At 45.8% G+C, this 22655-nt stretch overlaps 1 protein-coding gene and 1 non-coding gene across 2 annotated transcripts in view; one reads left to right on the forward strand and one right to left on the reverse strand.

The window, feature by feature from the left end:
- Positions 1-22655, forward strand: part of LOC126297767 (Down syndrome cell adhesion molecule-like protein Dscam2) — a 1507668-nt gene that overhangs the window by 944123 nt on the left and 540890 nt on the right. The window lies entirely within an intron of this gene.
- Positions 19216-19290, reverse strand: Trnas-aga (transfer RNA serine (anticodon AGA)). The gene has a single exon. It is a non-coding gene; the product is annotated as a tRNA-Ser (tRNA).

The following is a 22655-nucleotide window of genomic DNA, read 5'->3' on the forward strand; positions in this document are numbered from 1 at the left end:
TGATAGAAGTTCAACCCCTCTGCAAATTGCTGCAGATTTCAATGCTGAGCCATCAACAAGTGTCAGCCTCCGAAGCATTCAACGAAACATCATCGATATTGGCTTTCGGAGCAGAAGGCCCACTCGTGTAACCTTGATGACTGTACGACACAAAGCTTTACACCGATATTGGACTGTTGATGATTGGAAACATGTTGCTTGGTCGAACGAATCTCGTTTCAAATTATATCGAGCGAATGGACGTGTACGGGTATGGAGACATCCTCATGAATCCACGGACCCTGCATGGCAGCAGGGGACTTTTCAAGCTCGTGGAGACTCTCCAATGATGTGAGACGTGTGCAGCTGGAGTAATATGGCACCCCTGAAAGGTCTAGATACGTTTCTTACAGGTGACACGTACGTAAGCATCCTGTCTGATCATCTGCATCCATTCATGTCCATTGTGCATTTCGACAGACTTGGGTAATTCCAGCAGGACAATGCGACACCCCAAATGCCTAGGACTGCTACAGAGTGGCAAGAGGAAAACTCTTCTGAGTTGAAACACTTCCGTTGGCCACCAAGCTCCCCAGAAATGAATATTATTGAGCATATCTGGTATGGCTTGTAACATGTTCTTCAGAAGAGATCTCCACCACCTCGTACTGTTACGGATTTATGGACAGCCATGCTGGATTCATGATCAATTCTCACCAGTACCTTTTCAAACATTAGTCGAGTCCACGCCACGTCGTGTTGCGGCACCTCTGCGGGGTCCTACAGGATATTAGGCAGGTGTACCAATTCGTTTGGCTCTTCAGTGTATTTTCTATTCAGAATGACATCACATGACCGTGTGTGGCCCAAGGCTACAGGACGTTCTTCATGTGTAAATAATTTAATTCAAAGATAGCAAGTTTTGGGAGTTTGCTCTCGAGCCATGTGGTGTGAATCAAAACATTAAAACCTAAATTCTTACTGTCACAGGAAAAACTGTTTCTGTTCACTTGTTTCGCTTATATTTAAAAAAAGACATTCAAAACGTTCTCGGTTTGAATGAGAAACCAAAGGTTTTGATGGCCGGAGTGGCAGAGCGGTTCTAGGCGCTTCAGTCGGGAACCGCGTGACTGCTAGCGTCGCAGGTTCGAATCCTGCCTCGGGCATGGATGTGTGTGATGTCCTTAGTTTAGTTAGGTTTAAGTAGTTCTAAGTTCTAGGGGACTAATGACCTCAGATGTTAAGTCCCATAGTGCTCAGAGCCATTTGGACCAAAGGTTTTCTGAGAATTTTTGTTTTAGATATCATAGTGGTCTTGTAAACAAACACATTTTGTTCTGTGTCTTTTCAACTTTTTGATGCCATTAATAGATTAAGGTTTGCCTAAGAGTGACATCTTTAATACCTATTTGATCCAAGAGGTGCGTGAGGAAGTGTTGTCGTCGATGGATAATGTTGTGGTTGGCAGGAGAGCCAACACCTTGTTACTAGAGGCCGAAAGGCACGCGTTTTAGCTCACGCAGGTTGGCGTGAGGTCTGGAACAGGACAAGGAAATTAGAATTTAGAAACACGGACGTAGCTGGTGGAATACTTATCTTTAATCCATTAATGATGAAAGTCGCTCTTGACGGTACATGATTCACAATATCAACAGTAACTGAATATGGCGCCTTGCTAGGTCGTAGCAAATGACGTAACTGAAGGCTATGCTAAACTATCGTCTCTGCAAATGAGAGCGTATGTAGGCAGTGAACCATCGCTAGCAAAGTCGGCTGTACAACTGGGGCGAGTCCTAGGGAGTCTCACTAGACTACACGTGCCGTGTGGCGGCGCTCGGTCTGCAATCACTGATAGTGGCGACACGCGGGTCCGACGTATACTAATGGACCGCGGCCGATTGAAAGGCTACCACCTAGCAAGTGTGGTGCCTGGCGGTGACCTCCCCCGCAAATCGGCGTACGGTGGTGGCATAAGGCTTCCGCCCGCCGTGGGTAGGACCCCATGTTGACGTATGCGACGAGGTGGGGAGCCTAACAACAGGCGAGGCTGTGCCACCCGCACCCTGCCATTCGGACCGCGGGGAGCTAGGAAACGCCTGAAAACCTGCTCCAGGGTGCACGCCAACATGCGGTGTATGCGCCCGTAGAGAGACAGGAGGGGCCGAAGGGTCGACCTCTATCGCGCCGGGGCACCCGACGGGCGAAGACGACATATGGTCTGGAGCGGGCAAGAGTTCCAGTCGGAGGACAGCTGGTCACGGGAAGGGATCGGCGGCGCGTGACCCAGGGAGGCGCCCGGCGGTTGCAGCGACGCGTCCACTGCGGGCGTCGCCGGCGGGAGAACAGATGGCGGCGGCGGTGGCGGTGGCGGCGGCGCGTCGCCATGGAGCAAAATGGAAGGCATCGTCGGTAACACCTGGGGCTGAGGCGAGCCAGTAGATGGGTCCCCAGGGCGCTGACCGGACGGCACCGTCGCTGAAAGCAGACGGCGAGCGGAAGATCCCGTGTGACGACATAGTCGCAGCTGGTTGAGATGGCGGCGCACCTCACCAGAGGCCCCCAAAACCAGATACATAGCGCATCCGAGGCAGCGAAGAAGCCGCCCTTCGAACGAACGCCGTGAATCTCGGTAGTGGCGGTAGTAGACAACGTCGCCTGGGGCAAAAGCACGTGTCTGCCCCTGCACAGGAACCTGATGTGGTGGATTTAGCAAAGACATCAAGTTTCGATGAGGGCGACCGTGGAGTAACTCAGCCGGCGAGCGACCATCTCGGGGCTGAGATCGATACGGGGACAAAAAGAGCAAAAACGCTTCATCCAGAGAATGCGACTCTTTTAACTTCAAAGTCTTGAAAGTCCTGACCAATCTTTCAGCGGCACCGTTTGACTATGGCGAAAACGGCGCGGACGTCAGATGTTGAATACCATTAGTCTTACAGAATGTCTGAAATTCTGCGGACATGAATTGTGGGCCATTGTCGGAAACAATAGTCTGTGGAAGACATTCAACGCTAAAAATAGCAGATAACGCTTGGATGGTGACAGATGACGTCGTGGACAACAAAAGGAAAATTACTGAATGAATCTATCACAACCAACCATCGAGCATTCCAGAATGGACCAGCAAAATCGATGTGTAAGCGTTGAAAGGGGAAGTGGCTTTTGGCCATGCAAAGAATTTCCGCGTCGGTGCTGATTGTTGTTCGGCACACGACATGCAAGAAGAGCACATATTCGTAATCGCGGCATCGATTCCGAACCAAGTACAGTGCTGACGAGCAAGTTGTTTCGTTCTCACTATACCCCAATGTCCTTGGTGGAGAAGCTGTAAGACAGAGGACTGTCACGAACCTGGGACCACGACCCTGGACTGATCATTATCAGAACGCAACAGCAAAACACCACGTCGAACAAAAAGTCTGTCCTTGTGAGCAAAAAATCGGCGAATCAACGGGTCCCCGATCCATGACTTTGACAACGGCCATTGCGTAGCAACAAAACGCAGAACGGTAGCAAGGACAGGGTCGGCAGCTGTGGCTGTAGCTACACGACGAAAATCAATCGGAAACGATTCGACCACGTCATCGGTTTCCGCATCAATGAACATACAGGCAAGTTCGGAGGAATCGAATGCCCTATCCTCAGCAACAGACAAGCCAGACAACGCATCGTCGTTTCCGTGCTTAGCACTGGACCGATACAAGATATCGTAGCGGTACTGCGAGAGGAAAATAGACCAGCGAATGAATTTCTGCGCTGTACGTGGAGGTACAGGCTTGGTCGGATGAAAAAGCGATGTCAAAGGTTTGTGGTCTGTGGTTATGGTAAAGTGCCGACCATACAAGAAATCACGAAACTTTGTAACACCAAATACGAGAGCCAATGCATCTTTCTCGATCTTTGAATAAATTCTTTGCGCAGACGAGATCAATTTGGACGCAAAGGCAATAGGGCGATCGTGCGATCCATCTTAGGGCGCAAGCACAGCACCGATCCCGAAATCCGATGCATCCACCATCAAAAAAAGGGGCTTCTGGGGATCGAATGGCGTAAGGCAAGTGTTGGAAAGCAACGCCGATTTCAACTGGCGAAAGGCGCGTTCGCATTCCGTCGTCCAGACGAACGGAACACCTTTATGGCGTAAGCGATGAAGCTGAGCTGAAATGGAAGAGGCATGTGGCACATATCTGTTATAGTAATTTATTTTTCCCAGCACACTCGGTAGCTGCTTCAAATTCTGCGGCGAAGGCAAGTCTTGTATGGCACGAAGGTGCGTGGGACTGGGATGTATGCCTTGCGCATTGAGTACATGTCCCAGGTATGGCAAATCACGAGCAAAAAACACACATTTGTCGTTCCGCAAGCGAAGACCATTTTGTCGTAAGACCTGAAATAATGTTCTGGAATTGGCCAAATGTTCCTTCTTCCGTCTTTCCGGAGATCACAATATCGTCCAGACAATTTGCTGCAGTAGGGACCGACGCACAAACAGTTTGTAGGTATTGCTGACACATTGCAGGGGCGGATGCACACCCGAATGGCAGTCGTTTGAATTGATACAAACCAAGATGCGTGTGAACCACCAAAACGCGCTGGGATTCTTCGTCTACCGGTATTTGCAAGTAAGCATCTGCGAGGTCCAACTTCGAAATATATTTACCCGGGCCCAGTTTGTCAAAAATATCGTCCGGGCTGGGTAAAGGAAAAGTTGCAATCACTAGTTGTGGATTCACTGTTGCCTTGAAGTCCACAGAAAGTCTCAATTTTCCCGAAGGTTTTGGCAAAATTACTAAGGGTGATGACCAGCGAGAAGCCTGCACACGTTCAATGACACCTTTTGATTCCAAATCATGTAATGTTTTTGCGACCTCATCACGCAATGCGTGGGGAACATGGCGCGCTCTGAAAAATTTCGGCTGCGCGTTTACTTTCAGTTCCAAATGCGCTTTATAGTTCTTAGCGCAACCGAGGCCCGGTGCAAAAATGTCTGCAAATTCTTCACATAGACGAGAAACACTGTCTGAAGGCACAGTCTGGTTCACTGATAAGACCTGATTTACTACAGACAAGTTAAACAACTGAAATAAATCGAAACCAAACAAGTTCACTGCAGAAGAAGAACGAAGGACATAAAATGACACAAGTTTTGTTTGTAGGCTGCACTGTCCTGACACAGGGATCTCTTGACCTGAATAGCTACTTAACATTTTCGGCACGCAACGGAGGTGTGCCCAGCAGTTTGTAAGTGTCTTGATTGATCAGTGAAACTGCAGCTCCGGTATCGAGCTGGAATGGTATCACTTTGCCGTTAATGTCCAAGCTTACAAAAAGTTTATTGTCTTGCTGACGACAAGAGCGACTGTCTCGTGCAACGTGAACTGACACTGGTACATAATCACTTGCGACTTGACGGGATTCCCGGCGATGTCGACGCACACTATTTGTGAGACGAACACAGTCACTGTTAGAGAGAGTGGCACTGAGCGGAGTGGAATGAACTACATGAATTTCCATGGGCGAAGTTTCACGAGCCTGAGTATCCTTGGTTCGAATCCGGCGCGAAACAAAGGGCATGGAATGGTTGTGAGTTTCCGATCTGAGCTTTTTCTGGCAAACACTCTGAACATGTCCTTTTTCATTACAGAAAAAGCAAATAGCTTGGCGTGACGGGCAATTCTCACGCGAATGTTCAGTAGCACACCGCGGGCATGATTTGATCACTGCATTTGTTTGCCGGCGCGGCACACGTGGCTGAGAGCCTGGCGGCAGCGGCGCGGCCGGGCGCGATGACTGTTTACTGTTCCGTGCAGCTCGTCCGGCGGGCCGGTTAACCGGACACACGGGTGGCGAAGTTTCAAATGATTCCTGAGCAAAGTCAAGTGTCTCCTGCCAATCCAATATGTCCATCACTTGTTGAAGGGAGGGATTGACTAGTTTCAAAATCTGTTCCCTTATACGAACATCAGAAACGTTCTGTGCAATTGCATCACGTACCATATGATCTGAATAAGGGAGTCCACATTGACACTCAAAAGCAAAATCCCTAGAAAGGCCTTGCAAGGTTTGCAACCCACTCCCGATTAGTCTGACTTGCCGTACGTTTTGTACGAAAGAAGGTATACCTTTTCGCAACTACATTGACTGATTCTTTGAAATATGCATCTAATGCAGACAAAATTTCTTCGTAGGACAGAGTTGCTACGTCGCGTCGTGGAAATAATCTGACTATCACATGGTACGTTTGTACGCCGACCGATGATAACAGATAAGGCTGCCGCTCGTTACCTTGAATTCTGTAGGCGGCGAGATGGAATCCAAATTGGCGTGACCACTCCGTCCAGCTTTCCAGTGCAGCATCAAAAGGTCGAAAAGTTGGTGCAACAGCGTGTTGTGGCTGCGTTAGCGGTGGAGCGGCGGTTGCCGCATCGTTTTGCATTGCACGTTGACCCTGGACGAGCTGACCGAGGGCATCCAGTAATGCCTGCGTCTGCTGATTCTGTAAGCGATAAAATTCGGACAGTACATCTGGCGATTGTGGCGAAGCCATTACACAAGTAAATCAGGGCAGTCTAGAGAAGAACGCGGTTTTGCCTCGTTGCCAATGTTGTTGTTGGCAGGAGAGCCAACACCATGTTACTAGAGGAGGCCGAAAGGCACGCGTTTTAGCTCACGCAGGCTGGCGTGAGGTCTGGAACAGGACAAGGAAATTAGAATTTAGAAACACGGACGTAGCTGGTGGAGTACTTAACTTTAATCCATTAATTGTGAACGTCGCTCTTGACGGTACATGATTCACAATATCAATAGTAACTGAATATGGCGCCTTGATAGGTTGTAGCAAATCGGCAAATGAGAGCGTATTTATTCAGTGAACCATCGCTAGCAAAGTCAGTTGTACAACTGGGGCGAGTGCTAGGAAGTCTCTCTAGACCTGCCGTGTGGCGGCGCTTGGTCTGCAATCACTGATAGTGGCGACACGCGGGTCCGACGTATACTAACGGACTTCGCCCGATTTAAAGGCTACCACCTAGCAAGTGTGGTGTCTGGCGGTGACACCACAGATAAAATCCTGCAATTTTTCAGTAGTGAAACGGTGGTGATTGTGCATTTGTAGAGTCTGGCTGTGTGCACTACATCACAAGGGCACCACTCATCTGCTACTATGACTGTTGCTTTAAATGGGTCCACTTTTACTTCTTTAGTGCTCTTTCACTTTCTCACAAACTGTTTAGACTGCTCCTTTGTCTAGACGGTAACAAAGAATCATAGTTTCATTTGCCTCTTCCTGTTACGTTCGAGAAACTGAAATAATTTTTTTGAGCAAGTACGAATAGTCTCCATACTTTCTATTCGTATGCGTTTTTATTCAGTAACTCCATACGCAATACAAACCTTGCCAGAAACTTTATCATACCCAAAACTTCATATAAAATTCGTGGACCACGATCTCATGCTCAATACATCCACCACCGCTCTTACATCTGGCTACCAATTTCATAACCTTTTAGTAGTGAGTCCAACTCATCTTCTATATTCGTTAAGATTAAGTATCTTGCAGTGGAGTACTTCATCACAGCTCGCACAGGAGCTCACTGCTCATTCGTGAGTTCGTGCATAGTACATACGATGGTCCAAATGGCTCTGAGCACTATGGGACTTAACATCTATGGTCATCAGTCCCCTAGAACTTAGAACTACTTGAACCTAACTAATCTAAGGACAGCACATAAAACCCAGTCATCACGAGGCAGAGAAAATCCCTGACCCCGCCGTTAATCGAACCCGGGAACCCGGGCGTGGGAAGCGAGAACGCTACTGCACGACCACGAGATGCGGACTGGTACATACAGGTCCTCAAGCTATTGCCGTTCTTTCTTCCTTTCCAGGCTGCATTTCCTCCCGAGAGACCCTCCCTCTTTGTCCTCATTCCTTCTCCTCTGCCTCTTCTTCCCCTCTCTATATGCTATTGGTCACGTCGGCCTGGCTCTCCTTCTGGTTTCTGCTGCTCTTTAGGGTTTCGTTTCTCTATTTTTCCCTTCACTTTAAATGTTCGGCCTTTCTCGTTCCACTTTGGGATTTGACCTTCTCTTCTAAATTTTCTCTCTGTAGTCCGCAGTGAGAGCCAACTGAAGAAGGACACGCTACTTGGCGTCTTTGGCATACATCTTTTCCTTGACGCCATTGTCCTTTAATGCTATACAGGGTGTTACAAAAAGGTCCGGCCAAACTTTCAGGAAACATTCCTCACACACAAATAGAGAAAAGATGTTATGCGGACATGTGTCCGGAAATTCTTAATTTCCATGTTAGAGCTCATTTTAGTTTCGTGAGTATGTACTATACTTCCTCGATTCACCGCCAGTTGGCCCAATTGAAGGAAGGTAATGTTGACTTCGGTGCTTGTGTTGACATGCGACTCATTGCTCTACAGTACTAGCATCAAGCACACCAGTACGTAGCATCAACAGGTTAGTGTTCATCACGAACGTGGTTTTGCAGTCAGTGCAGTGTTTACAAATGCGGAGTTGGCAGATGCCCCTTTGATGTATGGATTAGCACGGGGAAATAGCCGTGGTGATGGACGTTTGAATCGAAACTGATTTCCAGAACGAAGGTGTCACGACAGGAAGACGTTCGAAGCAATTGATCGGCGTCTTAGGGAGCACGGAACATTCCAGCCTATTCCTCGTGACTGGAGAAGACCTAGAACGACGAGGACACCTGCAATGGACGAGGCAATTCTTCGTGCAGTTGACGATAACCCTAATGTCAGCGTCAGCAAAGTTGCTGCTGTAAAAGGTAACGTTGACCACGTCAGTGAATGGAGAGTGCTGCGGGAGAACCCGTTGTTTCCGTACCATGTACAGCGTGTGAAGGCACTATCAGCAGCTGATTGGCCTACACGGTTACACTTTTGCGAATGGTTCATCCAACAATGTGTCAATCCTCATTTCAGTGCAGATGTTCTCTTTACGGATGAGGCTTCATTCCAACGTGATCAAATTGTAAATTTTCATAATCAACATGTGTGGGCTGACGATAATCCGCACCCAATTGTGCAATCACGAAATCAACACAGATTTTCTGTGAACGTTTGGGCAGGCATTGTTGGTGATGTCTTGATCGGGCCCCATGTTCTTCCACCTACGCTCAATGGTGCACGTTATCATGATTTCATACGGGATACTCTACCTGTGCTGCTAGATCATGTGCCTTTACAAGTACGACACAACATGTGGTTCATGCACGATGGAGCTCCTGCACATTTCAGTCGAAGTGTTCGTACGCTTCTCAGCAACAGATTCGGTGACAGATGGATTGGTAGAGGCGGACCAATTACAAGGCCTCCACGCTCTCCTGACCTCAACCCTTTTAACTTTCATTTATGGGGGCATTTGAAAGCTCTTGTCTACGCAACCCCGGTACCAAATGTAGAGACTCATCGTGCTCGTATTGTGGACAGCTGTGATACAATACGCCATTCTCCAGGGCTGCATCAGCGCATCAGGGATTCCATGGGACGGAGGGTGGATGCATGTATCCTCGCTAACGGAGGACATTTTGAACATTTCCTGTAACAAAGTGTTTGAAGTCATGCTGGTACGTTTTGTTGCTGTGTGTTTCCATTCCATGATTAATGTGATTTGAAGAGAAGTAATAAAATGAGCTATAACATGGAAAGTAAGCGTTTCCGGACACATGTCCACATAACATTTTTTCTTTCTTCGTGTGTGAGGAATGTTTCCAAAAAGTTTGGCCGTACCTTTTTGTAACACCCTGTATAGCCATCACTGTAACCAGTCCGCGTGGTAGAGTCGTTATGTACCTTTTTGGTTCAGCTTCCTGACAACACAAGGATCATAATTCTGATACCTGAGCTGCTACCTCCCCATTTATGCGTAGAAGCAGTTGCTTGTCATTCTGCTGCATCGGAACTCCTGGCAACGGCCGCCGTGCTAGACAGCCCTTCCTGTGGCTGGTGGCGCCCACGGGGAGAGCCCCTGATCGGAGTACGTGGTGTCAGGGCGGACACTTTGCACATGGACGCATTAAGCTCCAAAAACTGGCCATTCTTCTACGGCCACCTCTTTAGTTTGGAATGGATCATTCAGTGCTGCTTCCTATGATCTTGTAGCATTTTCTTCTTTAGCTAATCCCTGGACGAGGACCAGGCTGGCAGGCTTGGGCAAGACCCTTTCACCGCAACTCGGTCTGCTCCATGACTGACAGGGACACTTTCACCGCCACCAAACTGTAATTTTTCGAGGGGAATTATCGACGACAAGTTTGCCAAAGTAGACTCTCTGAGTAAGATGCGGTTTGGTTCGATATTGATCAAAACTTCTTCTGATGCCCAATCTGCAGCCCTTCGTGCCTGTGACCATCTTGACAGTATTCTGATGTCCATTACTCCTCACCAGTCTTTGGTTTAGGGTGTCATTTTCCATAGGGACCTAATCCTTCAAACTGATGAGGAACTCCACGCCACTCTGAAATAGCGGGGCACTCGTTTAGCTCAGCGTGTTCAGTAAGACCATGGAGAAAGTCACATCGATACTAGCTCCTTTATTCTGGCAATTGAGGAAGATATCCTCTGGAGAAGATCAATGTTACGGTTAATCAGTTTGAAGTGAAGCAGAACATCCCGCTACCCATGAGGTACTCCCTGTGTTTGCGTTCTGGATAGGTCTTCCTGCTGTACAGCGGAACCTCTGTGCAGTGAATGTGGACACCCACCCCATGGGAGGAGACCCTGTGCTCTGCTTCTCATGTGCATTAATTGTCATGACCATCACTCTCTGTGCTTGCCAGATTGCCTGGTTCACAGAAGGGAAAGAAGATTCAGGAGCGTAAGTCTGTTGATCCTTTGTCTTCACTGAAGCCCATCAGCAATATGACTATCGTCATGCTGTGGCTATGACATCTAACTTAGGCTCTGCCACATTCTTGCCCCCTTCTCCTCATCCCAGTCCCACCCCTTCTCCTCCCCTCCTCGCCTGTGGTTCCCACACCCTCCCCTCTGGATGCCACCCCCTCTACCCAGCCAGAGAAGTGTCACATGTTTAAGATGTCAGCTGGTGATGCTCCTCTGCCCCCCTCTGGGACACATCCTCCCAGCATCTCCCAGACCGTAGGTCTGCTGCCACAAGTTGGCCGTGGGACCTACGTCTGTCTGCTTCAAGGTCGTCTGCTCTCTCTCTGTTCCAGATCTCGCTGAAGCCTGCTCTCTCTTTCGGCCCTGCCCTCGTCGACCTTCGACAGAGAAGGAGAAGGAACATAAGTCCCAGAACAAGGACCCTCCAGTGCCCCTGGAGATGCTGACTTCCCCTCGCGGCATGAGCCTGACTTTTTCTTTATGGATATCCTTGTTTGTGATGGATGGTGACCTGTCAGTGTGACCAGCGTCAACCTATTCACCTTCCATTTGGATCCCCATTCCAAGCTTATTCAATGAAATTGTAATAACTATTAATGTCATCTTCCAGAGCTGCAATGCCTTATTTCTTTTTACTCTGAAGGTTGCGTGGTTCTCCAGAAATCTCATTTTATTGATGCTCAGTCACCAATCCTTCCTGGGTTCTATAGCTTCTGAGGAAACTAGGTCAGCCCTTTGAGGGCTTCTGGTGGCGTTTGGACGTTGGTCTGTATGGATGTTGTTAGTACATTGATCCCCCTATATACGACATTCCATATGGTTGCTGTCAAAGTCCACTTGGACTTGGCAGTCATAGTTTGTATTCTCTATCTCCCTCCTGATATGCCACTTTCACCCACGGCCATAACTGCCCTCCCTCAGCAACTTCCCCTTCCCCCTTTTAATGCCCATCGCCCCATATAGGGCAGTGCTTTTTCAACTAGTTGAGGTGGGCACATAGACAAGTTTCTAGCAGATCACGACCTGCGCCTTCTTAATCATGATTCCCATACCCATTTTAATGCTGTTTATGGCACTTTCCCTTCCTCTGATATTTTGCTCAGTTCCCCTTCCCTTCTCCCTTCATTACACTGTTCACAACATTATGAACCCTATGATGGCAAGTACTTCCCATTGATACTCTTGTTCCATTCCCACCTCCCAATGGCCCAGTTACCCCACTCGGCTCTTCATCACACTGATTGTTCTCTGTGTGCCTCGCAGGTCTTTACCCCCTTTTTATCAGGTTGTATTGATGAAGTCGCCCATGACATACCCATTATGATTATTCGCACCACCAGTATTGCCACCTCCACTCAACAGGTACCATTCACTGCCAGCTGGTCCTGTGGTGGAATATGACCGTTGCCATCGCCATCTGTGATTGCTGTCGAGCTTTGCAGTGTCTTACGCGGCGCCCATCCTCTGCCAGTCTTATTACCTTTAAACTCTTTCTCGCCAAACCCCATTACTTAATCATACACAGCAGGCAGGGGTGTTGAGAACGCTTTGTCTCCTCCCTGGTTTTTCTGCCCCTTCATCTTGTGTGTGGACTACATTGCACACCCTCCAAGGTTACCAGTAGCCACCTTCCATCCTGGGCCTTGCCCTCCCCAGTGGCCTTTGTATGGATCCACTAGTTCTCGCAGAAGAGCTGGCGGACACGTCCGAAAGAAAAGATACCATCTTCATATAGATAAGGATTACTGGCCAATGACCTTCTTCAGTGCGGATGCAATCACATTTCCCGAACTCTTATGGGAATTGGTAGATTGACTGCAGTGAGTAATGAGTATAGTGGGCAGGGGCACTACAGATGTACTGTGTGGACAGTAAGTTGTAAGTGTGGGTCTCACTCGAAGCATGCCATAGTTAAGTCCCTGCAGTCGCACTACCCTCTGTGTCTTCAGTCAGATAGAGCGTCTGCCATGTAAGCAGGCGATCCTGGGTCCGAGTCCCAGTCGGGGCACACATTTTCAACTGTCCCCATTGATATTTATCAATGCCTGTAAGCAGCTAATGGTTTGGATTTAATTGTAATTTCAGTTTGTGATATGTCGTCGTCAGGCTCCCATTGGGTTGCCTTCCTCCTGTAGGAACAATGGGCTGAAGCTTTTCAATTAGGTTTCACCCCTTTTCAGGCACAATCTTGCAATAAATGTTATACTGAATGGGAACTTATTCTGGACCTCTCCTCTTCCCATAATTCAGCCCTTGGCCCTGATTCCTTCGATGCCCAATTCCTTCAACATCTCAGTCCTCCACAATGACAATATCTCGTCCGAGTGTTTAACCATATTTGGCTCCAAGGTGTTTTCCCATCACAATAGAGGGACAGTTTTGTGGTTCCTGTCTTTAAGCTCGGTAAGGATCCGTTGTCTCTCGACAGTTACCGGCCAGTCAGTCTGACCAACGTCCCCTGCAAGTTATTTGAATGAATGGTGACTTGACAGCTCTGTTGGTTTGTCGAATCTCAGAACCTTTGGTCTCCTTAACAATGCAGCTTTTGGGAGGGACAATCAATGGTCGATCATCTGTTTCGATTAGAAACTGCAGTTCAGCAGACCTTTCTGAGCACCGCCGCCATCTAGCAATACTGACAACAAATCTGTCACATGCCCATCTGCGAATATGGAGAAGTGAAAGGGTCCACTGACTTTATACATAATGTCACCATCATTTGACTTTCTTTCCATCCCCCTCCATCACCCTTTGAAATTTACTGAATAGAGAATTCAGTACTGTCATGTTTATAATACTCACGAATATCCACGTGATATTTACTTGTGTAGTCAGGACATTGTCTAATTTATCTCTTGCAAACCAGACGTCACTACACAACACAATATTAGACATTATTTTGGACGTTAAAATGCCATTTATATCAGCTGTATCCTTTGGAAAGGGTAAAGTCTTCAAACCTTTTTGCAGCTGAGGTGCCCAGTGATATGTCCCGTGATATCATTTCATTATCACCCTGCTTATGTGTAATTGTATAATCCGAGATACCCTCCTTACGTTAAGAGTTTTGTATCCTTAATTGTTCTGTTGCTCTACATTCACCAAGACGAATACTCCTGAAGAAAATGGATTCTTGTTTCATGACAATGAAATTAATCCATCAGCGAGATCATTTGAACACTTAATCTTATTTGTGACAATGACGTTAACGTGTTGATATTCAGCACGTAACAACTTGTCACGCATAGCACGGTGGGTAGGGTGCTAATCTCTAGGACGAATTAAATGAAAAGCTTTCCTCCAGTATTGGGTCTCTAACACCGATAGTGAGACAACTGAAGCACAAATAGCTCCAGCGATGACTTCGTCTACATATGTCATAAACTGATGCAGGAGTACGCTGTGAAACTAATGATGTGGCGTTCGAGAGACTAAAGTGATCATAAAGTGTGGTCCCAGACACAGCAGACATGGACGTTTCATTACTTATTTCAGAAGTGGTCCTTGAAATTTTTTCCTGGTCTCTGTACAGGTTCCTGAGCCACGCATTTGATAGATTGTAGATAGAGTCTACACTTCCGGAGGTTATCATTTAGACGAGTAGCCACGCCATTATGATATACATATGGTTCCACAGTACTCACAAGTGACTTCTGTCTTGTATTCGATGGTCCTTGTATGGTATAGCTCCTGCATTGCCAGACGAGGACGCATGCTGAAGAACTTTGGTTGCTTACCACTGTTTCATAGGTTACGCGGCCATTTATATACCCTCACTCCGATTTCAGTCTCAAGGAGAATCTAGTAAGACACTGATCGCGTACCCGAAGAAGGCGATCGAAATCAGGTAACGCCTAATATGTTTGCAACACACCTAACGTTCATGTAATTCGGATAGGATCTTAACTAACAAAGTCTACTAGGAAAACTACCATAGTCTATGCTTACCTATGACAGTCTACAGTAGCCTATGGTAATTTACAACTCTACTCAAATGCGAACTTTTATGTGATGCATCACTTCAGATGGCCAATGTTCAGCACACATCATTAGGGGTGTGCCAGTTGTCAGTGCAGTAGTAGCGAAGGTGAAGGGACGTCAAAGTTGCCATCACTGTGATTTCAGTCGGTATGATGAGGGGGTTCATAGAGACAAAGGAGTGCTGCAGGCAGCAGCATGAGTGACTCACGCAGCTGAGGACAACGTCTGGTGCACTTACCTGCATTGTCTATATGGTAGGCACTACAGAGTAAATGAGGTGCAGGCGCATCGGCCACTGATGCAGCCTGGATGGTACTTTGACTTGGAGGTGTGGTGTGGCACACCGATGTCCACCTATAGGTAAGGTAGTGGCACACAAGCAGTGGATTATCATGAACTTCGGGACACAGGATGAAGAGACCCTCTCGCATTTTTCTTGAAATTAAAAATGGAATTGCTTCTATTAACCTGTCAGCAGTGACAGTTATTTAAACACTAAACATGAGCATAACACAAGTAGACTGAAATTTAGAAGTTAGCACCAACTTAGGGTGGCAGTTGTTCAAGCAGCACATGTGGGATGAGAGAAGTTGTCCAGGTCTTCAATAAAAAAACATATATACTTCTTGAAGATTTCCTGGAGGATGGGATATTCCATTTTTAGGGAGTGCATCCAGGATATTATTAACTTTTGTACCAACATTTCGGTTGACAGTCTTTTAGCCATTCTCAGGGTCGATCATATGTTCACATCATCTCCTACAGTAAATTTTGAAACAGAACTTAGTTTTAGATATGTGGTAAGTGGACTGTAATATTAGAGGAAAACTAATGTTTTTTTTAATTTCCCACCATTTTAGACTTAGTACCAGATTCTATATTTAGTACAAGTGACGTAGCAACCATCCAGGCTAGACTGGTATCCCCAGATATGCCATCTTTGACTCTATACTTAGAACACATGATATCTGACAACCATGCAGGCCACACCAGTATCTTTAGGTCCATCATCCTGGATTCTGACATCATAGGGCTAGGGGTAATCTGACAATCATAGGCTACACATTTATCCCAGGGGTAACCATCTTGTGTTTTTAATCAATAGGACACTTTCTCATCTTGGATTTTTTTAAGTTCTCGTCATTTTACTCGGAGGACAATTGGGCTGAGCCATGGGGGTTGGGGAGGGGCCACAGCTGGCAGAAATTCATGGTGACGTCATTGAAAACATGGGAACAATGCATACTGCACGAGAACTGGCTCTACCACACTAATTGCGAATCCCACGCTGAATTATAAGTACATGCCATCCTAACGATGTGAAAGATGATTAAAATTACATGTTCAGTCTTAGACTCCAAAAGTATTTACAGAACTGTAGTCTTCACTGAACTTTGAGACTGTATTACTTCAAGAGTGTATCTCTCTCTTTTTAGAAATTTTTTTTAAAACTCGATTTCACCATGGGCAAAAATGTAACCAACTGCTATATACTTTGTCCCTGACCCGCCGTATCACACAAGCGTTTCCATGGAAGAAAACAAGGGAATTGTATTTATAGCCTCATTAATGAATTTTATTTTCTATGAACACCTTGCTGGCGTTGTTGCAAGAACAGGAACTTTTCACAAGGATTCTGAGCTTTCGAGGCGCGTCGCAAAAGCACTGCTACGCCCTAGGCTCTAATTAGTCTGAAAGGCTCTTGGTCCCTTCAAAGGTAATTGGAGGCTCGCTTCCACCGGTCATTTCCTCACGGGGGACCAAATTAAAGACTGAAAGTGGGCCATTCCGTAAGTATCCTGTGAATAACGTATTGATGTGTCAATTACGCCCATGCAAAAATTTTTATGCTGGTAGCTTGTGAAAAGTAATACCTCATACACTGCACATTAAGTATGTATAATTTAATAGTGCCGCTATATGCAGCCTGTTGATAGATGTTGTTTTACAACAACAGTGTCTGTTCCATGCAAGAACAGAACTTGCGGTGACCAGGTACACTACGGGATAGCACAGAACAGAGAAGTCATAGTCCTGTTTCTTTTTGGGAGAATTTCTCAAAGAAAAATTAGTGGTAAGGTTTTATGGGACCAAACTGCTGAGGTCATCCGTACCTAAGCTTACATACTTCTCAATCTAACATAAACTAACTTTCGCTAAGGCCAACACACACACTCATGCCAGAGGGAGGACTCGAGCCTCCGACGGAGGGGGGGGGGGGGGGGGGGGGGGGGGCGAGCGTACCGTGACAAGACGCCTCAGACCGCGTGGCTACCCATCCATAGGACGTCATGTGAGGGGTTGGAGTTTCGATATTTGGAGAGGGTTGTGGCAATAGTTGGCATCAAGTGTAGATGGCGATACAGAGTTCTATACCTACATCTGCACTCTACAAACCTCTGCGAAGTGCATCACTAGAGGTACTTCCCAATGAACCAGTTATTAGGACGTTTAGAGCTGTTAGGCCATTCATAGGTGAAATGTGAGAAGAATGATTGTTTAAACGCCTTTGTGCGCTCTACAATTACTCTACTCTCGTCTTCGCCATGGACACTCTGTTAAATTTGCGTCGAGTTTGGATATAGAGTTTATTGGGGCTGGAGGGAGGGAATATGTTGATGTTGGTGTGACAATTGGCCCGAGTTGGAAAACAAACTAAGGACATGATGGGCTTTGGTCTTGGAGTTTACGGGAGGTATAGGATTCTTGGAAATTTTCGAGGAATTTGAGGATAGTGGTTTTTCTGATTACCTTGTAGAGGATGAGGATGGAAAAGAGAAGATGGGTATGGAAGAAGTCAACCAACGGCATTCGAGGACCTATGAGGAGTCCTAAAATTTGAAGGGTGTAGAGATTCCTGCTACGTCGCCGAAAATAAAGTTACTTCTGATAACGGTTTTTTAAGCCACAAGGGTGTTCGATGTTTAGAAGCCGCAATTGTTCCACATAGGCTGTTACAATAGGAATGAAATCTTTTAAGAGCTTCTTTGCGCAGTACTTAGCTGAATTCCTTTTTTAGAACCGAAGAAGGTCAGATTCATGACCAAAATCAACCGTCTTTATAAAAATAAAGTACTACAGCAGTGTATTATACAATTAAATTTTTAAGGTTATTATAAGGTGGGGCGGACTGTTCAGAGATTTACTCCCGATTTTTATTTTTCACTAGGTTTAGTTCATTGATGGCTTTTGTTGAAGGATTAGAAGTTGCATTTTAAATTTACATTAAAGTTCTCACGGACAGCGCCGACTGAAGCCACAAGTCAATTATGTCTTACGTAAGATATAGATTGGAATGGTTTGTCTTCACGGCTGTCTTCATTTTTTTCTGAATATGGCAATTTTAATCGCAGAGGGTGGCCGGATGCCCCACCTGTAGCCACGCCTTCAACTTCACCCGCCCTTCCGGACGGAATTTGTGTATCCCTGATGCGTCTAGTGTTATTCCATGTGAAAGTGTGAGAAAGTTTTCCGAACTGTTCCGGCACACCAACCCTCGTCGTTAATCCACCAGGTGGCTTCCATCCGAGGCCGGCGCAGCTCCCACACTCCTGGCAGAGGCGTTTTCTCGTGCGGGGCTACCTGGGCAGGTCAAGACATACATTATATCGACGGCTTAAAATTTAATACCTAAACACGTTCTGTCTATCACTGTATAATTAAAAATTGAGCTGTAAACCATAATGCACATGAATGATCAATTCTGCTGAACTGAATAAAAATGAAATTAACATTAAGTTGCCTTTTACTGTTTCTAATGAATTTTCAAACAGCGTTCAAAGCAATGATGACCAACTAAATTAGAGATAACTGTTATTGGCAACAACAACTTTCTACATTTTGTGTAGTGTTTTTTGTCTTCGTTTGTTTTCAATTATTAATATTAGTAAAAGTGTCTCTTGAAATTAGCAATAATTATATTTCAGCCACAATGTTAATTCGTAACTGTGTTTAGTTTTGTTAGTACCCATGCAAGCGGCATTTGACCTATTGGCACTGACAGCCTAGTTCCTCAGAAGACCAGAGTTAAGGAACCGTAGCCCAGTACTAAGTCCTTCATGATTCCTCGTTACATGGCCTTTTGTATACTTCCTGCGCTGTAGCGGTGTCAGTAGTAATTACATTATAGCGTGGAAACAGCTGTCAGTAAAGGAAAATAAAAGGCTGTTAATCCTTTGTCATACGCGGTTCGTTCTCTTTATTTTTGAAAATGAATTGCAAAAAGTCTCTACTGATGACACTTCATAACTAAATGAAGGGAAACTCGTATGGTGACCAGTCAAAAGCCTTTTATCTAGTGAAACTATGTGGTTACAGAGATCTTTCCAAATCTCAAACATCTCTGATGTATGTATGCAGACTGAAGCGACGAATGAAAATGTATACAAGGCTGGGATTCGAATCCAGGCCTCCTGCTTTCTAGGCAAATGTGCTAACCACTACACCACCCTGACACAGTTGCACGGAATACCCAAGCACACCTCCATCTTCGATCTAAATTAGGAGGAATAACAAGTGGGTTGACACGTGAATGGAATTTGGATTGAGTACGGAGGGGTGATATAGGAGTCCATGTAATTGTGTAGAGTTAGTGTGCCAGGATCGCGTAGTGGTTAGCACGTCTTCCAAGAGCAGGGGACAGAAGTTGGAATCCTAGCCTAGGTACTGGTTGCATCAGTCTGCATATGTGAACCTTTTATGTAGCCGCAAAGATGTTTCCCATATGCAAAGAAAATAATCATACATTAATTAATTCATAAATTTTACTGATATTTCGCAACCACTTATATACTCTTTAACAGCAGTTCATAAACAATCAAACGTAAGGATTTTGTCGCTTTTGTAACTAAACTGATTATTATAACCGCACTGGGATATCAATTGCGTGACTCCCAGCTTCTTCAGAAAATGTGAACTTGACATTCAACTGACCAATGTTCTACGACCTAACTTCGCAGTATGACCTCACTTTGCTTCCAGCCTTCTGGGTTTCAGAAACAACTATCAAATGAACCACTTAAATTAACCTGCCCAACGATCTATTAAGATCAATAAATCAGAAACTGTTACCATTGGGAATATTTTGTTCCTCACACATTTGAACGTGTGAGCAATGACGCCCCCAGTTACACTACGTCGGTGATTGCTGCGTAAACACTGTCTCCACATACGAGTACACCATCATTACTCTTCCACGCACACATTTTGGGTTACAATCGTCTGGTATGAGACGTGAGATTTTCCAGGGGGGAGGGGGGGGGGGGGATGTCCACTGGCCGCCGAACCGCACAATAACCCTGGGTTCGGAATGGGGCGGCGGTGGCGTGGGTGGACTGCTGTGAACTGTTGTGGGGTTGTGAACCACTGAAGGCCACGGCGGGACAAAGCCTCTCCGTCGTTTCTAGGTCACCTGTTTAATACACAATACACAATGACGACCCCAGTCAGAAGTTAAAATATCGTCGAATCATAGACACAGCTGGCTCACGGTTTTTACGTTATCTGCCTGGGTCTGTATGCATCAGTTCCATGTCGATCACATTTAAATCACGAGAGCATACTGAAAAGTAAGGCCTCTAATTTTTTACGTTAAATCCCTAAAAGATTTTTGAATAAATAAACGTTAGTAATTATTTGAGTTTTCTGTTACTGGTGATTTTTATTTGTTTTATGTTTAATTCAACGTATTGCAACGCATTTCGAGCATGTTCTGCCAGGCTTCATGCGTTTGTGCATATCGAGAATTGGTTTGAAGAAATAAATTGTCTTAAACTAAATTAATAACTTTTTGTTTGCTATTTCCTGCTGCAATGGCTTTGGCGTGTTTGGAGGGCGAAAAGGCAGTTGTCGGCCAGAAATTGATGTCTAATGATGTCTTCTGCTGGTGTGGAGCTGTGTCTCGTTGCCTATTATGATTGACATCACAACCTGTGCGGCATGCACATAGTTTTGCATCAGTTGTTAAGGACGGGCAAAACATGCTCGAAACGCATTACAGTATGTTAAAGTAAACATAAAACAAATGAAAGTGAGTGGTAGCAGAAAAGACAAATAAATAATTGCTCCAAACAGTCACGACTCACAAACGTAGCCAATATTGCGACAGTTAAACGGCTCTAAGCACTATGAGACTTAACATCTGAGGTCATCAGTCCCCTAAACTTAGAACTACTTAACCCTAACTAACCTAAGGACATCACACGCATCCATGCCCGAGGCAGAACTCGAACCTGCGGCCGTAGCAGCAGCACGGTTCCGGACTGAAGCGCCTAGAACCGCTCGGTCACATCGGACGGCTAACGACAGTTAATTAAAAACGTTATTAACATTATACATATTTATCCTTTGTGTTTATATATTTGCAACCCTTTGCCGCTAGAGGACTCCGAATTGTACTGTATAATATGGTGGTGAATAACGTCATTGTGTCGGTGAACGAGGAAAAACGTGCTGTAATCGGGTTCCAAATTCGTCGAGATCGACTACTCGTTGAGTACCCCGTCCTTCAGCATGACAATGCCAGACCACACTCGAGCTCTGCTCTGCGACATCTACAGCAATCCGACGCCATGGATGCACTGTTGTCGAACATCTTTCATACAGTCCCAACGTAATCCTATCCGATTTACATCTGATTCCAAAACCTAAAGAGAACTCTCGACTGCTTCACTTCGATAGTGATGAAGCAGTGCAAGCAGAGGTGAGATGGTGGTTCCGTCAACAACATGAAACATTCTGTGGTGATGGTATCAACAAACAGGTCTCTCGCTGGGAAAAATGTGTTCGTAACCAGAGCGACTATGTCGAGAAATATATACAGGGTAGTCCATTGATCGTGACCGGGCCAAATATCTCACGAAATAAGCGTCAACCGAAAAACTACAAAGAACGAAACTTGTCTAGCTTGAATGGGGGAAACCAGATGGCGCTACAGTTGGCCCGCTAGATGGCGCTGCCACAGATCAAACAGATATCAACTGCGTATTTTTAAATAGGAACCCCCATTTTCTTTAATTTCATATTCGTGTAGTACGCAAAGAAATATGATTGTTTTAGTTGGACCACTTTTTTAGCTTTGTGATAGATGGCGCTGTAATAGTCACGAACATATGAATCACAATTTTAGACGAACAGTTGGTAACAGGCAGGTTTTTTAAACTGAAATACAGAACGTAGGTACGTTTGAAGATTTTATTTCGGTTGTGCCAATGTGATACATGTACCTTTGTGAACGTATCACTGCTGATAACGCATGCTGTTATAGCGTGATTACCTGTAAATACCACATAAATTCAATCAATGTTCAAAATGAAGTCCGTCAACCTCAATGCATTTGGCAATACGTGTAACGAAATTCCCCTCAACAGCAAGTAGTTCGCCTTCCGTAACGTTCGCACATGCAGTGACAATGCGCTGACGCATGTTGTCAGGCGTTGTCGGTGGATCACGATAGCAAATATCCTTCAACTTCCCCCACAGAAAGAAATCCGGGGACGTCAGATCCGGTGAACATGTGGGCCATGGTATGGTGCTTCGACGACCAATCCACCAGTCATGAAATATGCTACTCAATACCGCTTCAACCGCACGCAAGCTATGTGCCGGACATCCATCATGATTGAAGTACATCGTCATTCTGTCATGCAGTGAAACATCTTGTAGTAACATTGGTAGAACTTAGGAAATCAGCATACATTGCACCATGTAGATTGCCATCGATAAAATGGGGGCCAATTATCCTTCCTCCCATAATGCTGCACCATATATTAACCCACCAAGGTCGCTGATGTTTCACTTGTCACAGCCATCGTGGATTTTC

This window comes from Schistocerca gregaria, chromosome X (assembly GCF_023897955.1).
Source record: "Schistocerca gregaria isolate iqSchGreg1 chromosome X, iqSchGreg1.2, whole genome shotgun sequence".
Lineage (NCBI taxonomy): Eukaryota > Metazoa > Arthropoda > Insecta > Orthoptera > Acrididae > Schistocerca > Schistocerca gregaria.